The 18,034-nt window shown below is 43.7% G+C and overlaps 1 protein-coding gene across 1 annotated transcript in view; it reads left to right on the forward strand.

Moving 5' to 3' along the window:
- The window catches only part of CAMTA1 (calmodulin binding transcription activator 1), a 1,094,671-nt gene that overhangs the window by 612,408 nt on the left and 464,229 nt on the right, over positions 1 to 18,034 (forward strand). The gene's annotated exons all lie outside the window — the stretch shown is intronic.

Below are 18,034 nucleotides of genomic sequence, written 5' to 3' on the forward strand. Positions count from 1 at the left end.
AGTGAGTCAGACAAGGTTCTGTTGTTATTCATAGGGTTTTCTTTGGCTAATTATTGGAAGTAGATTGTCAGGCCTTTCTTCCTAGTCTGTCTTAGTCTAGAAGCTCTGCCAAAGCCTGTCCACCTTGGGTGACCCTGCTGGTATTTGAAATACTGGTGGCAGAGCTCCCAGCATCACAGCAATATGCAAGCCACCCAACTATGACAGGCTGACAGACAGGTGGTAGAGCTTCCTTCTAGAAATGCTCTCTCTGATGACGAATGCAACACCATTCCTCTTCAAGTTGTCATTCCTGGCATGGCGTGGTAGACTGTATGATCATCCGATTCAAAATGGCCAATACCAGTCCATTTCAGCTCACTAATGCCTAGGATATCAATGTTTATGTGTTCCATTTCATTTTTGACGATTTCCAATTTTCCTAGATTCATACTTCGTACATTCCAGGTTCCGATTAGCAATGGATCTTCTCATTTCGAGTAGTGCCACATCAGCAAATGAAGGTCCCGAAAGCTTTACTCCATCCATGTCATTAAGGTCAGCTCTACTTTGAGAGGGCAGGTCTTCCCCAGTAGTCTTTTGAGTGCCTTCCAACATGGGGGCTCATCTTCCAGCACTATATCAGACAGTGTTCCACTGCTATTCACAAGGTTTTCACTAGCTAGTTCTTTTCAAATGTAAACTGCCTGGTTCTTCTTCCTAGTCTGTCTTAGTCTGGAACCTCAGCTGAAATCTGTCCTCCATGGGTAACCCTGCTGGTATCTGAATACCGGTGGCATAGCTTCCAGCATCACAGCAACACGTAAGCCCCCACAGTAGGACAAACTGACAGATAAGTGGGGGCAGGCTAATGGAGTCTCTGGTTTGTGTGGCCCCTTCTGTCTGTTGGGCTCCTATTACCCTCGTGACTTTGGTGTTCTTCATTCTCCTCTGCTCCAGGTGGGTTGGGTTGGGACCAATTGATGTGTCTTAGATGGCCACTTCCTAGCTTTTAAGACCCCAGACGCCACTCACCAAAGTGGGATGCAGAACATTTTCTTAATAAACTTGTTATGCAAGTTGACCTAGATGTCCCCTGAAGGCATGGCCCCCAGGCCCCTGTCCCTGATACCCCATCCCTCAAAGTGTTTGGTTGTATTCAGGAAACTTCTTAGCTTTTGGTTGAATCTGGTTGTGCTGACTTCCCCTGTATTGTTTGTTGTCCTTCCCTTCACCTGAGATAATTCTTGTCTACTATCTAATTAGTGATTATCCCTCTTTCTCCCTCCCCACCCTTGTAACCATCAAAGAATGTTTTCTTCTGTGTTTAAATCTTTTCTTGAGTTCTTACAATAGTGGTCTCATACAATATTTGTCCTTTTGCAACTGACTAATTTCACTCAGCATAATGCCTTCCAGATTCCTCCATGTCATGAGATGCTTCCAGGATTCATGGTTGTTCTTTATCATTTTATAATATTCCACTGTGTGAATATACCGTAATTCGTTTATCCATTCATCTGTTGATGGGCACCTAGGTTGTTTCTACCTTTTTGCTGTTGTGAACAGTGCTACAGTGAACATGGGTGTGCATATATCTATTCATGTGAGGGCTCTTATTTCTCTAGGATATATTCCAAGGAGTGGGATTGCTGGATCATATGGTAGTTCTGTTTCTAGGTTTTTAAGGAAGTACCAAATTAATTTTCAAAGTGGTTGTACCATTTTACATTTCCACCAGTGGTGTATAAGTGTTCCAGTCTCTGCACAACCTCTCTAACATTTATTATTATGTGTTTTTTTGATTAATGTTAGCCTTGTGGGGGTGAGATGGTATCTCACTGTAGTTTTGATTTGCATTTCTCTAATGGCTAAACCCTGGTGGCATAGCGGCTAAGTGCTATGGCTGCTAACCAAATGGTCGGCAGTTCAAGTCTGCCAGGCGCTCCTTGGAAACCCTATGGGGTGTTGCATAGGGTCACTATGAGTCGGAAACGACTCGTGATCGTGAGCATTTCCTCATGTATCCCTTAGCTGCCTGAATGCCTTCTTTGGTGAAGTGCCTGTTCATATCCTTTGCCCATTTTTAAGTTGGGTTGTCTTTTTGTGGTTGAGGTTTTGCAGTATCTTGTAGATTTTAGAGATTAGATGCTGATTGGATTTGTCATAGCCAAAATTTTTTTTCCCAGTCTGTAGGTAATCTTTTTTACTCTTTTGGTCAAGTCTTTGGATGGGCATAAGTGTTTGATTTTTAGGAGGTCCTAGTGTTTTTTTTTTAGTGTTCTAGTTTCTCTTCTGGTATTTGTGCATCATTAGTAATGTTTCATATTCTGTTTATGGCATGTATTAGGGCTCCTAGTATTGTCCCTAGTTTTTCTTCTATGATCTTTATCGCTTTAGATTTTATGTTTAGGTCTTAGATCTATTTTGCCCATGGAGTTTTCTTGGCTATATTCTTTATGGAAGCAGATTGCCAGGTCTTTGTCTCATGAAACCAGTGGGTGAGTTTGAACCACCAACCTGTTAGTAGCACTTAACCATTGTACCACCAGGGCTCCTTAACTGATAGCATCTTCAAAGTCTCTATTTCCAAACAAAGTCATGTTCACAGATACCAGTGGTTAGGACTTCAACATATCTTTTTTCGGGGACATGATTCAGTTCATAACATGGGAGGACACAGATTTGGAGGGACACTATCCAACCCACTGCAGTTTGTCCTAGGATGAGAGGTCCCCATCTCAGAAGCTGTGCTGAGTCCTGCTGTGATGAGATAACATGGACTGGCAGGTGATGGGCTGGTGACTTATCCCTGCACCTGGAGGCTGTTACTGGGCTGGCACTTCTCTGGTGCTCAGCATGAACAGAGCCTTTGGCTTCCCAGAGAGAAAGTTCTTGTCCCTGAAATAGTGAGTTCTTGTTCAACTTTAATAAATGGATATTTTGTCTTTATCCTTATGCCTGTGAATTGGATTCAAGGGAAGACTGTCACTCTTGGTGGCTGTCACATAATACTCTGAGGCCTGCAGGTGAGGCCAGCCCTGCTCAGGGTGACATTGCTGAGCGGTGACTCTCCCCTGAACCCCTCTCCCCCAAATGGCCTCCCAGGTCAAGGGTCTTTATCATAGGTGTACCCCTATGATTTTAATTGAATTGTGTCACACAAAAAAGATATGTTGTCCTAACCCTTGTACCTATGAATGTGACCTTGTTTGGACCTTCTTTGAAGATATAATCATATCAGTTAGGTTAACATGAGGTTATACCCTACTGGTAGGGTGTGCACGGTAGGTCCTAATCCTATATGACTGGTGTCCTTGAGATGAGAAGAGACACAGAGACAGGGAGAGAGAGGAAAGATACCATTTGAGGCTGCAGAAGAAAGCCAAGGAACACCTGGAGCTACCAGAAGCCAGGAGAGAGGCATGGGACAAATTCTCCCTTGGAGTCCTTGGAAGAAATCAGCATGCCAACACCTTGATTTTGGGCTTCTGGACCCCAGAACTGTGAGATAATACATTCCCATTCTTATAAGCCACCTACTTGGAATATTTCGTTACAGCAGCCCCAAGACACTAAGACAGTCCCCAACTCTCCAAGGCCCTCTTCGGTTGCGCCCACAACTCCTCTCTGCACTCAGGCTGGCCTCCAAGACCATTCAGGTGCCCACTTTACTCCCCTCATGTCCTGACAAGCCTAGAAGGAATGCCTTGCTCCCTTTTCTCTGCCGGGTCAATCATCAGTGGTCTGGGGCATTGGCTCTGGTTCAAATACCGTTCCACCACTCACTTTACACCTGTCATGGGACCCTGTGTGGTAATTGAACCTCTTTCTGCTCCGCTGTTCTGACCTGTAAAACAAGGACCATAATGGTACCTGAAGGAGCCCTGGTGGTGCAATGGTTAAGTGCTTGGTTGCTAACTGAAAGGTTGGCAGTTCGAATCCATCCAGCAGCAACTTGAGAAAAACTGGCAATGGCTTGATCTGGCAATCTGCTTTCATAAAGATTACAGCCAAGGAAACCCTATGAGGCAGTTCTACTCTGTCACATGGGGCAGCTATGGGTCAGAACTGACTCTGCAGCAGCCAACAATAACAAGGGCACCTGCCACACAGGGGCTTGGAGGTATAAAGGGGGCAGTACCTGTACAGTGCCTGGCACATGGCCCATGCTCAGGGACTGGCCAGACATTATTTTCATTAAGGGACCGATTTCAATCTTGTCTTTTGTATTGCATGTCCACCTGCAGTCTTCCCATCAGTCTCCTAACATTAAGAACAACCCCCTCCCCTCACTCATTTTTGTGAGCTGACCTTTTTCTTTCAACTAGATTGTGACTCCTTGAGTTTTATGTTTCTTTTTGGTCTGGACACTGGCCCTTAGCAGAGATCTAGCACATAGCAAGGATTCCGGGATACACCTGGCTGATTGGCTGATTGATGATACTGTGAGTCGGGGAGTGTAGATTAAGGAATGTATTCCAGATTACTTCCAGGTGTTCATTATTTCAATATTGCACGGCCACGTGGGAAATTGCTCACTCTATGATATTTATTTATCCATTTCACAAATATTTATTGAGTGTTGCCATGGCACTGTTATAGTTCCTGGGGATTCAGGATGAACTAGACAGACAATATCCATGCCCTTATGTAGCCTGGAGAAAGACATAATGTTTGGAAAAGTAGACGGTCAGCAAAAAAAGAGGAAGACCGTCAACGAGATGGATTGACACAGTGGCTACAACAATGAGTTCCGACATAGCAATAATTGTGAGGATGGCACAGGACCAAGCAATGTTTCATTCTGTTACACATAATGTCATTATGAGTTGGAACTGACTCTATGGCACCTAACAACAACAACATGTAGCCTACTTTACAGGAGACTGACAAGGAACAAATACAATGTCAAGGGGTGATTAGTGCCGCAAAGAAAGTGAAGCTGGTGTATGAGTCACCGAACTCTGTGTAACAAATGACCCCAAAACTTTGTGGCTTAATAAAAGAACACACGTTTATGATCTCACTGTTTCTGTGGGTCAGGGATCCAGACATGGCTTAGCTGGGACCTCCAGCTTTGGGTCTCTCACAGGCTACAGTGAAGGTGTCAGCCAGGGCCATGGTCAGCTCAAGGCTCAATGGGAGCAACATCAGCTTCCAAACTCATTCACATACTTTTTGGGAGGATTCAGTTCTTCACGGGTTGTTGAGCCAAGGACATCAGTTCCTTATTAGCTTTTGGCCAGATGCCACCCCCCAGTTCCTTGCCATGAGGGTCCCTCCCTACAATAAGGCAGCTTGCTTCATCACAGTGAGCATGTTAGAAGGGTCAGAGAAAGTGGGAGTAAGACAGGACCCCTAACTCACAGTCTTTTGGAGAAGTCTTATGAGATAAGTGCTATTAGGAACTCCACTTTACAGATGGTAACTGAGGCACAGAGAGATTAAGTAATTTGTCCAAGTCTATGGTTAAGTGTTTGGCTGCTAACCAAAAGCCTGGCAGTTCAAACCCACTCAGTGGCTCCACAGGAGAAAGACCTGGCAATCTGTTCCCATAAAGGTTACAGCCAAGAAAATCCTATAGGGCAGTTCTACTCTGTCACATGGGGTTGCTATGAGTCAGAATTGACTCGATGGCACCAAATAACAACAGCAACATGCAACTAGTGAGTGGCAGAGCCAGGATTTGACAACAAGCTGCTCGGCTTCAGCATCTGTGCTCATAACTACCATGTTCTACGATCTCTCTGCCTTTTAGTCTCATACATTGTCTGTTGCAGTCACCCAGGCAACAGAAAATGGCAGCTTTGGTTGCTTTAACAGCAGTGGAGGTGGTGAGAAGGGAACAGACTTGGGATGCATTTTGATGATATTGTTGATAACTTGGGTGTGGGAATAAGGGGAAAGAGAGACTTTAAAGATAATTCCTGAGTTTGAAACTTAAGAAACTGGGTGAATGGTGGTGCCATTACCCAAGATAGAGAATTTTAGGAGAGGAGCAGATTTGAGGGAGAAAATCAAGAGTTATGTTTTAGCCATTTTAAGTATGAGATACCTGTTAGATGTCCAAGTGCGGTTGTTGAATAGGCTATTGAACATACAAGTCCAGAGTGCAGTGGAGCAGTCGAGACCAGAGATATAGACTTTTGTAGTTGTCAGCCAGGGATGATCACCTGGGGAGAGAAGGGAGAGAAGAGAAAAGGGCCAAGGACTGAGGCCCTTTTAGCAATCTGGAAGAAAAGAGAGAGAGAGCAAAGGAAATGGGGAAAGAGGCTCTGAGGCAGAAGGAAAACTGGGGACATGCATTGTCCTGGAGGCCAAAAAAAGAGGAACTTTCAAGAAGGAGAAGTGTTTAGCAGAGTCAAATGCCTGCTGGGAGAATGATTGAGAGGGGAGAGGAGATTAAATGTTCAGCAGAAAAAGAAAGCTGCAAAACTGTACATTCAGGAAGATCCTAATTTTGTAAAATGAACAAAGTATTTCATCTATGTTCCATCTGAAATTAATTTTTGTGTATTCTGTGAGGTAGGCCCATTTTCCCCCCATAGGGTATCCAGTTTTCCTAGCACCCTGCGTCGAAGAGATTTTCCTCATTGAATTGCCTTGGCATATATGTTGAAAATCAATTGACTATTTACGTGTGGGTCTATTTCTGAGCTTGCTGTTCTGTTTCACTGATCTAGATGTCTATTCTTTTACCAATACCACACTGTCTTGATTTCTGTAGCATTATAGTGTGTCTTAAAATCAGGTAGCACAACCCCCAACTTTTTTTTTCTTTTTCAGGATTGTTTTGACTATTATAGATCTTTTGCATTTCCACACATATTTTTAAATCAACTGTCAATTTATAACCCACCTCCCCCCAAAAAGCCCTTTTTTTTCATTTTTATTGTGTTAAATCTATAGATCAGTTTCAATCCATGAACATGGTATATCTCTATTCTAGCTATTGTGAAAGAAATGTTGTAGGGATTCTGGATTACGTTGTTTTCCACAAAGGGTGTTGAGTTTTGTTTTGGCAGGTAGTTAAATTACTGGTGGATCCTCTTGGTCTCGTCAGGCTTGGTGTTGCCCTTAGTCTTAGGCTGTGACCCTTTCTCTAGGGCATGGTCCTTGCTGCTAAGGCCTAGCCTTTCTGGAATCTTAAATGAATATTCCAGATGCTCAGTAAAGGCTGTGCAGTTTGGTTGGGACAGAATTCAAAGGTCCCTCAGCCTGCATGACCTCCAGGCTCTCCATCTACTTTTCAGCTCCACAGCAACTGCAGAGTCTTGCATTCCCTATGAGCAACTCCACCCTTAGTCAAGAACCTGCAAGGAATCCCCTACCATACTCTTAGGACCTTCCTTCTGCACAGTTTCTTCTCTCTAGAGCCCTGCCCTGCAAGTTCTAACTGCTTCAGCTGCCCCAAACCCTGGTTTTTGCCTTCTCTGGTCAGTGAGACTGCTGTACCCAGTTGGGCCCCATCTCCCTACACTAAACCAGAAAGCAGTTTCAGACATGGGGCTCCCCTCATGTGTTTTCTGTCTCACAGGACCAAAATCCTGAGCTTCCTCTAGTCCAATGCCTGAAAACAGTAGGCTCAGACATCTTTATCTGGTTTTATAGTTATTTATGGCAGGAGAACAAGTCTAATACCAGCACTTCGTCATGGCTGGAAGCTGAGTCCCTTTGATTTAATTTTTACTCTTTCTTCCCACTTCCTGTACCAGATCAACACCCTTATCAGCGACAGCTTTGTATGTGTGTCTAGGGTGATACGGTGCAGTCCTTTGGGTTGAAATAAAGTCACGTCAGACCATTTGTAATCTGAAATGGCTATTGTAAAGACTTTTGGCTATTGGAAAGACTTTCCCTTCGCATTTTTAGGCTGGTATCTGTAGGGGACTCCCAGGAAAGGATTCTCAGGGAAGACTCAATGGTCAGGGAAGGCCCTGGACAGAGAGCTACAGGGCTGAGCACTAGGGTGGACTTTCTGAGGGAGATGCAGGCCCAACACCCAGGGAAAACATGTAGATGGAGAAAGGTACTTGTGTGAACAGATTCCCCTGGGTGCAGCAGTGGGGGGCATCTCCAGAGATGCGTGGTCTCCTCAGGGTGTTCATGTGCAGGACAGCTCCCATCTTCCTTATGTCATAGACACTTTTCTGCCCCAGAAAAGCCACTGGCAGGTCCTGCCCAGGCCTTGCTGGGTTCCCCAGGAGCATCTTTCCTGCTCTGAGGGACAGTGATTGCTTTCTCTCTAAAGGGATAGTGAAATGAACCATGCATGTAACCCTCTCTCCTGGGAGTCTGTTCACACAGGTACATTTCCCCATCTATAGACTTGGAAGTCTTGTCACTTGCTATGATGAAAATTCTAGTTTTGTCCCCAAATGGCCCTGTGTCACTCAAGTCTATTAGAAATTCATTGCTTCTATGTGGAGAAATCATGTATTTATTTATGAATATATTCTCTAATAGATACTTTGTTATTGCTGTTGTTAGTTGCCAAGTTGGCTCCAGCTCATGGCAACCCCATGTACTGCAGCACAAAACATTGCTCAGTCCTATGCCATCTTCATGATCATTAGTATGCTTGAGCCCATTGTTGTGGCCACTGTGTATTTTGAGTGCTTTCCGATCTAGGGGGCTCACCTTTTATCACTATATTGGATAGTATTTTCTTGGGATCTTTAGGGTTTTCATTGCTGGTTTTTGAAAGGAGGTTGCCAGGCCTTTCTTCCTACTCTAAATCCGGAGGCTCCACTGAAACCTGACCACCATGGGTGATCCTGCTCATATTTGCCGTATTCGTGACACGGCTTCCAGCATCACAGCAAATGCAAGCCACTACAGTGCAACAAACTGACAAACAGGTGGTGGAATAGATACTAACTTGCTTATCCAGCAAAATTTTAATAAGCAACTAAGACAGACTAGGAGCCCTGGTGGCACAGTGGTTAAGAGCTTGGCTGCTGACCAAAAAGCTGACAGTTCGAATCCACCAGCCAGTCCTTGGAAACCCTGTGGGGCAGTTCTACTCTGTCCTATAGGGCTGCTATGAGTCAGAATCGACTCAATGGCAATGAATTTTTGGTTTTAAGACAGGCTAGGTTTTGGTGCTTCCAAATCCCTGACCCAGGGCTCTAGAAATGCACTCACAGACCATTTCAGAGAGATGGGTGATTCTGTCCCTAGTGTTCTGTGACAGGTGTCGCCAAATTGTTCAAGAAAAAGCAGCCTTGAGCTGTTAGCATTTCATCTGGCCTTCTACCCTCCACCACTGCCAACAAGGCTCCGGGTTCCTGGACTCATGCAGGCTTATTCCTTCTAGAGCGATGAGCTAAGGAGGGCACTTGCTTTAACCAAAGAGATAGTGTGATGGACTCTGACATCCTGGGCCTGTGTCCTGCCTCTACACTGACTTGGCCTTCCCCTCTCTGAGCCTGGTTGCTCACCTTCAAAGTGTCTGCAGATTCTGTAAATTGAGATATGGGCTAGAGGTGACGAGGCCCCGGTTCTCTACCCAGAATGTCCTGTGTGTCCCTGAAGAAGATATCGCTTCTTTGTAATAAAACAGTATATGAAACAATAACTCGATTTCTTTGTACGAAAGGCACTTTATACATCTAAAAATACAAAAATCATCTCACACCCTGAGCAATAGCTTGGCCTTTGATGCTGCAGACAGCGTCGTCAGCAGAATCTTCCCTTTAGAGCAATCCTGGGTCTCACTCCATGTGAACTGTGGATGAGGAGCGGAGAGGCCTGGTCTACTCCACCAATCTGTGCTTCCTCTGGAATTCTCCCACTTGTTCAGAGTCTAGGCAATTTGCCTCTTGCTTCTGTATGACTCAGACTCAGAGAGCTTCCTGCCTCACCCCGAGCCAGTGGCTCTCCTGAGTCAGAAACTGTCTGCTGTGTCTATGTCTCCTGGAGCCTTCAGATAGAGCCCTCCAGCTCCATCTCTTCCTTGGTCACCCTCAGCCTGTACCACTCCAGCCACACACACACGGACAAGTGCCCAGACCTACCGCAGGAAAGTGTGACCTCAACCCCCGGCTAGGCCAGGATTTCAAGCCCCTCTCATTGGTTTGGTTTGGTTTTGAATATATGTTGACTTCTGATCAGGGGCAGATTGCAGTTTTATGGGACCTGAAGCTGACACAATTTGACAGCTCTGTACAAATTCATTAGATGCCATTGAGTCAGCCCCTGACTCATGGCTACCTCATGCACAATGGAATAAAACTCTGCCCAGTCCTGCGCCATCCCCATCATTGGCTGTAGTTTGACCTGTTGTGATCCATAGGGTTTTCACTGGCTGATTTTCAGAAGTAGATCACCAGGCCTTTCCACCTTGTCCATCTTAGTCTGAAAGCTCCACTGAAGCCTGTTCTGCATCATAGCAACATGTAAGCCTCCACTGACAGACAGGGGTGGCTGCGCAAGAGGTTCACTGCTCAGAAACTAAAGCTGGGTCTCCTGCATGGAAGACGAGAATTCTACACTTGAACCACCTCTGCCCTCTTAAATAAACCAATTGCTGTTGAATCAATATTAACTCATGGAGACCCTATGTGTGTCAGAGTAGAATTCTGTTCCATAGGGTTTTCAGTGGATGGTTTGGACAAAATCAGGGGCACACAGCCGATTTTTCAATGGCCAGGCCTTTCTTCTGAAGCACCTCTGGGTGGACTTGAACCTCCAACTTTTCGGTAAGCAGCTGAACATGTTAACTATTTGCACCACCTAGAGACTCTGTATAAGGATAAGAATACAAACTTACAAATACAAAATTAGACTTAGAATCTTGGAAGGGGCCCCCTGAGGGACCCTAAAGGCTTAAACTCCTTTAGCTTTACAGTAAATCTGACTATGGTTCTGATCTGTTTAAGATCAGGAATAACTATAACTAGTGCCTGCACCTTAAGTAAACTATAATTGAGAATAAAGGGAGGAAATTACTTGCTGTATATTCATTTTTGAATCAAGCAGCCACTGTGTGGTTTAGATTTGAGATTGTGTTCTTTTGCAAAATGGTTCCCTTCATGTTCAAGCAACAGACAGAATGTTTGATGAGTCACAGATGCCCTTCTGAAAACAGCTGCATTGTAGGGACTCAGAAAACATTCTTTTCCTGCATGTAAGGCTGGCCTTGGCCCTCCATTACCTCCCTCCAACCTGGCACAGGCTGACCCTGCCCCCTCTTTTTTCTCTTCTCCCCCTTTTGTCCCTTCCCGTACGCAGCCCAACTCAACAGGCACTTTCCACACTTAATACATCATATCTAACATCAACATGTTTAACTACAGTAATTGTTTAGAGAAATGGCATTGAAACGGATTGAACTAGGAAACCGAACGGTGGTGAGTAACTGGAGGGTGACGAGAGGAAGTGAATGTGAGTTTTGCTGTCAGCGTGTGGCGTTTACAAACCCTCCTGCTCGAAAGTGATTCCAGAGCAACTTTATCTGAATAGTCTGTGTTGCACTCAAAGTAAATATTAATTCCATTATGCCATAAACTTTTATTTATCATGACAGCAAGTCATAAAGTTCTCTTACTAGAATATAGCTTCTAAATTGCATATCATAGATGAGATACAGCACCCACATTGGATTCCAGCAGCAATTACCCACCATCCTTTATGCAAGTGAGGATTAAATGCATTTTCCAAACAGGAGTTGCAGTCTGAGCTTATGCAGAAAATCTTCTGTAGCTATTGTCTGCCAGCCCAGAAATACGAGATGATGGTGACCAAGGAGTCACACAGGCCAAGGCCAGATGCAGTGTCAAAGTGCCCTCCGTCACCCGGCAGTAATTCATTTGAAGTGTTCTTTGCATATTATGGGTCTGACTTTTTTAATTACATAAATTGCTCATTAGAAGTGGCTTGTAATTGCCTTACCCTGCAGTATTGCAAGAAGGCTAGGTTTTAATTATTCTTTTTTGATTTGTAGGGCAGTTTGACTTGTTCAGGGTGATCATTTAAAAAGACAGACCTGCTTTAATTGTTGTTTGTTGTTGTTAGGTACCGTCGAGTCGGTTCCGACTGATAACTACCCTATGTACAACAGAAGGGAACATTGCCCAGTCCTGTGCCAGCCTCACGATCGTTGTACTAAGTGGAAACAGATGACTGTGTTCATTAAAGAACTTGATTTTGTGTTTGGGGAGTACAAAGGGGCCTTCTCATTTCCTAGCCTTTGTTGTAACTGTCTTAGTGTCCTGGTGCTGCTGTAACAGAAACCCCACAAATGGGTGGCTTTGAAGAACAGACATTTATTTTCTTACAGTTCTGGAGGCTAAAAGTATAAATCAGCATCTCGCTGTGTGGATTCCCAGGCGTTCCTTAGTTCCTTGGCGTATAGATCGTACTCACATGGTGTCTGTCTTCCCCTGTATCACTGTATCAATTCTGGTCTTTTTATCCCTCAGAAGTGATTAGGTTTAGAACCCACCATATTCCATGTATGACCTTGTTAACGTAACACAGAAAACTCTATTTCCAAGGAGGATTATATCCACAGGATTCCAACACATATTTTGGGATGACACAATTCAATCCATAACAGTGACTGTGGAAAGTTTGCCCAACAAGCCTGGGGAGAATCCCTCTGAGCCTATAGAGGCAGCACTTTGGGCCCTGCCTGTTCCTGGGGGTGACTTGTGGAGCTACTACTTTGTCCACTAACAACATCTGCGTGGAAGTCTGCTCATCTTTTCCGCGTAGTATGGACCAGATAAAAAAGCCAAAGCACTCTGATTCTTGGGAGGGTGCAGGGATGGTCCATCCTGGGATGTCTGTTGCCAGGCTGCCATTGCCTCTGATCCCCCTTTTCGAGGGCAGCCAACACCACTGCTGCCTAGCAAGCAGCTCTTCTCCTTCAGCACTGAGGCCTGTACCTTCACCATCCCACTCAGAGCAAATGTTCTGAGCTCCTCAAAGTGCTGCAGGCTCTCCTGGGCTCCTGGGCTGGGGCCAATGCATTCCAACACATGGAATTGATGAATTGTGAGACCAGCTATGGCTTCGGGGGTAAACTTACAGGACCCACTTTGGATCGTCTGCAGCCACCAATGAATAAAAACTCGATTAGGACTCTGGCCCTTGAAAGGCAGCTATTTTAGGACTCACTTTTGGAAAGGCAGGGAATTTTTTTTTTTCTGCAAGATAAAATTATGCATTTGTCAATACAGCAATAGCTTCGACTGCTTTCTCTTGGGGGTCTCTTGCCTTAATCATTCTCCATCAGAAAGCTTTTCTCTTTGAAGCCAGGTTGGCAGTGGGCTTGTGTGCATCTGGCCTATTGAGAGATACTCTTCCACCCCTGCCTGCATCTTGGCCTCACTTCTCCATTTTAAAGCAGCTCACCTCTTATCATCAACAGAGGCGACGGCTTTTGTGGGTCTAGGAGTGGTGTTTTCATAAAGCCTGTAGCCCATTCCCCCTCTTTGCCTCACCTGTTTTATGTATGTGGCATTCTGTTCCAGGCCAGATTTCTGTGACATGAAAAATACAGTAAATATGGGCTGCCACGGTAGCTGTCATTAACCAACCACTAGTTGTGCCTTTATAAATTTTTATACACCACTAACTTATAAATATGCAATGCTGAGAGTAATGAAATATGCACCTATAATATCTGCAGTTATAAGATTTATAATTCTGCATGCACATGCTATAAATTAGGAGGAGGTGGGGGATGTCATCTGTAGAGCCCAGGTCTTGCTTCTCACCCTGAGAGTCACCCATGAGGTTCTTTTATCTTGAGTGGGACCCTTGGGAAGAACACCTCTCAGGTGCTGGACTTCCCTGATTGGTACCTTTTGTTTGTTTGTGCCTATGTTTTCAATAAACATGGATTGAATAGCATCCGCCGTGTTCCAGACCTGTCCTAAGCTGAATTAGTCTTCGAAACCACGTATCATCTGTTCAGGGAGATGGACAAATTACTAAGCAATGGCGACATAGTATGATTAGGGCTGGAGGGAAGGGCACCCAGGGTACTGTGGAAGGCTAGTATGACCTTGGACCAATTCTGTACGTCTTTGTGTCTGAGTTTCCTCACCTGTAAGTGGGTAGTGCCACGGCCTCCCTCTTGGTGCCGTTGGGAACATTGTATGAGTTACTACCCGTAGAGCATTTGGAGTGGTGACTGGCACAAACTTAGCACTCAATCAGTGTTAACTATTAGATCCATCATTATTATTATTCGATTTCTTCCTGTCTTCTGCCTAAAATTAAAGGCTGAGATCGTGGCAAAAATGTTCTCTTCTTTGTTAAAGAGCATGGACTTCAGGACCGCAAGGTTTGAATTAAAGAGACATTATGTTATCTCCAAAACGGAAATATCTTAAATGCTTTGATTTGATATCATACATAATCTATTATAAAGTCAGTATAAAAAGTGTATAGAAAGTAAAAGTCCTGTTGCAGTTGAGTCAATTCTGACTCATAGTGACTCTATAGGACAGAGTAGAACTACCCCAGTAGGGTTTCCAAGAAGCGCCTGGTGGATTTGAACTGCCAACCTTTTTGTTAGCAGCCGAGCCCTTAACCACTGCACCACCAGGGCTCCATAAAAAGTAAACACCACCAAACCAAACCCATTGCCATCGAGTCGATCCTGTCTCATAGCCACCCTATAGGACAAAGTAGAACTGCTCCATGGGGTTTCCAAGGAGCACGTGGTGGATTCGAACTGCCGACCTTTTGGTTAGCAGCCACTATGCCACCAGGGTTTCCACAGAAAGTAAAAATCCCTCATAAACCCAATGTGCGTGCAAACACACAAATTTTCACAGGATGGGGCTGTACTATGTGTTATTTTAACCAACCCTATATCATGGCCATTATTTTATGCCAACACAATAAAATGCATTTTAACAGCTATGTGGTAGTCCACTGTATTGACCTACCCTATCGTTGGATATGTCTTGGAAGAGGCATAACCAGAATGCTCCTTAGGAGCAAGGATGGAGAGACTATGTCTTATATACTTTGGACATACTGTCAGGAGGGATCAGTCCCTGGAGAAGGACATCATGCTTGGTAAAGTACAGGGTCAGCGGAAAAGAGGACGACCCTCAGCAAGAGAGGCTGACACAGTGGCTGCAACAATGGGCTCGAGCATAACAACGAGTGTGAGCGTGGTGAAGAACCGGGCAGTGTTTCATTCTGTGGTACATAAGGTGGCTATGGGTCGGAACTGACTCCATGGCACCTAACAACAACAATTGTTGGATAGTTGCATTGTTTCCAGATATTTTTCTATCCATACTTCTATGAATATCCTTGTACATGTACATATGTTTTTGTGTGCTTGTTGGATTATTTTCTTAGGATAAATTTCCAGAAGTGGTATTTTGGATTAAAGGAATTGCATATTTTTTAAATTATGTATTTTTATGCAAATTTTAAAACAGTAATATATGCACATGTTAAAGAATTCAAACAGTAGAAAAAGATGTACTGTGAAAAGTATATCTCCCTCCCACCTCGTCCCCCTTCTCCAACAGTTATATCTTCTCCCCAGAGGCCACAACGTCACCATTTTACATCTTTGACAAAAATCAATTGGCCATGTTGCTGGAAATCTATTTCTGGACTCCCTATCCTGTTCCATTGATCTCTGTGCCTATCACTTCACCATTGCCACTGTCTTGATTACTGTAGGTTTAGACTAAAACCAAACCAAACCCATTGCCGTTGAATCAATTTCAACTCATAGCGACCCCATAGGACAGAGTAGAACTGTGCTAAGGGGTTTCCAAGGTTTTTTTTTTTTTTAATCTTTAAGAAAGCACACTGCCACATCTTTCTCCTGCAGAGCTGCTGGTGGGTTCGAACCATCGATCTTTCAGTTAGCAGGTGAGCACTTAACCACTGTGCCACCATGGCTCCTTGTAGGTTTATTTTAAGTCTTAAAATTGGGTAATGTGATTTCTCCAAATTTTTTTTTTCTTTTTCAAAATTGTTTTGGATATTCTAATTCCTTTTCCTTTCAGTATAGATTTTTAAATCAGCTTGTCTATATCTACAAAAAATCCTACTGGGATCTTGATTGTTATTGCGTTAAATCTATAGATCACTTCGGTGAAAATGTAAATCTCTACTATGTTGAATATTCCAGTCAATGATTATGGTATATCTGCATTTATTTAGATCTTTTTTGATATCTTCCATCAGTATTTTATAGTTTTCAGCATACAGATCTTATACTTATTTTGTTGAATTTATAACTAGAATATTTCAATTTGGGGGAAGGTATTTTAAAAAAATTTTATTTCCAATAATTTATTGCTAGCATATAGGACCACCAAACCAAACCCATTGCCACAGAGCCAATTCTGACTCATAGCAACCTTGTAGGACAGAGTAGAATTGCCCCATAGGGTTTCCAAGGCTGTAAATCTTTACAGAAGCAGACTATCACGTCTTTCTCCTGGTGTATAGGAACACAATTGATTCTATGTGTTGACTTTTGTATTCTGTGACCTTGCTAAACTCACTTGAGTTCTGTTGTTGTTGTTGTTGTTGTGTGCCATCAAATCAGTTCTAACTCATTGCAACCTTATAGGACAGAGTAGAACTGCCCCAAGAACAGTTTCCAAGGAGTGGCTGGTGTATTCAAATGGCCCACCTTTTGATTAACAGCTGAGCTCTTAGCCACTGTTTTCCAAACTTGGGTTCTAGGAGCGTTTTATTATTATTATTAATCATTTTGTAGATTTCTTGGGATCTTCTTTGTAGACAATCACATCTGAAAATAGCAACAGTTTTATTTCTCCTTTCCAATTTACATACATTTTGTTTCTTTTTCTTGCCTTATTGCACTGGCTACAACTTCCATACAGTGTTGAATAGAAGTTGTGAGAGCGAAGATTGTTATAATGGATTAGAGATATTTCTGGATATCAAACCTAGAGTTTGCATTTCTCTTGTTCTCTTTAGTGTTTGGGCATGATTTCCTAAAAGAGAAGGGGGCAACATCATGTTTATGCCACCATATTAAAACCAGAATTTGGGTAGGCTTATTTTAAAATTTTGACACACATTATCAAATTGCCCTCAAGAATCTTAGATGTCCTTATAATTTTCATTATAAACTTAACCCAGTGTACTAGGAAAGAAGTATGGGAGAGAAAGTGAACCTGAAAGAGCAGAAAAGCAGGCTCAGAAAGTGGGTCACCTAACTATAGCCATCAGTCATCCCTGGATAGGTACTTAGGAAAGAGGCAGAGGGTCCCACAAGGGCACAGGGAACTACTGAGGCACCAAAAGAACTTAATTAAAGGATTACATGTTTCCAAGGCATTTTTATGTCAGGAATCTAAATTCCACCCAGGGCAGGCCAGGCAACCAACTACACTATTCCAAGGCTGTAATCTTTATGGAAACAGACTGACACATCTTTCTTCTGTGGAGAGGCTGCTGGGTTCGAATCACTGACCTTTTGGTTAACAGCCAAGTGCTTAACCACTGCACCACCAGGGCTCCTTTAAAGGCAATTATTTGTCCCTATTTAAACACTTTCAAGGAGAGGAAACTTATTCCCTTGGGACATATCCATTTCCAGGACTGGGCAACTCGAGTCATAGCAAATTCTCACAGAGACCTGAAGTCGGCTTCTGGTACTTTTATCATTGGTGCTAAGCAGAGTTCTAAAACCAAACCACTGCTGTCCGGTTGATTTGGACTGATGGCAACCCCACGTGTGTCAGAGAACTGTGCTCCATAGAGTTTTCATGGCTATGACCTTCTGGAAGTAGTAGATCACCAGGCCTTTCTTCTGAGGCTTATTTGGGTAGACTTGAACCTCTAACCTTTTGGATTAGTAGTCGAATTCTTAACCATTTGTGCCACCCAGGGACTCCTAGTCAAGAGCCCCACAAATCTGTTCCTCTCCATGCATGTGGCAGCTGTTCAAGTACTCAAAGGAAGGGTCCTTTGACAGAAGACATTTTCTAATAATAGTATGCTCTTGGTATGCCAGTTTGGGCAAGGATGGCAGCCCCTGGTTGTATTGGTTTCCTAGGCTGCAGTAGCACAGTACCACAAA

Source organism: Loxodonta africana, chromosome 3, assembly GCF_030014295.1.
Source record: "Loxodonta africana isolate mLoxAfr1 chromosome 3, mLoxAfr1.hap2, whole genome shotgun sequence".
Classification (NCBI taxonomy): domain Eukaryota; kingdom Metazoa; phylum Chordata; class Mammalia; order Proboscidea; family Elephantidae; genus Loxodonta; species Loxodonta africana.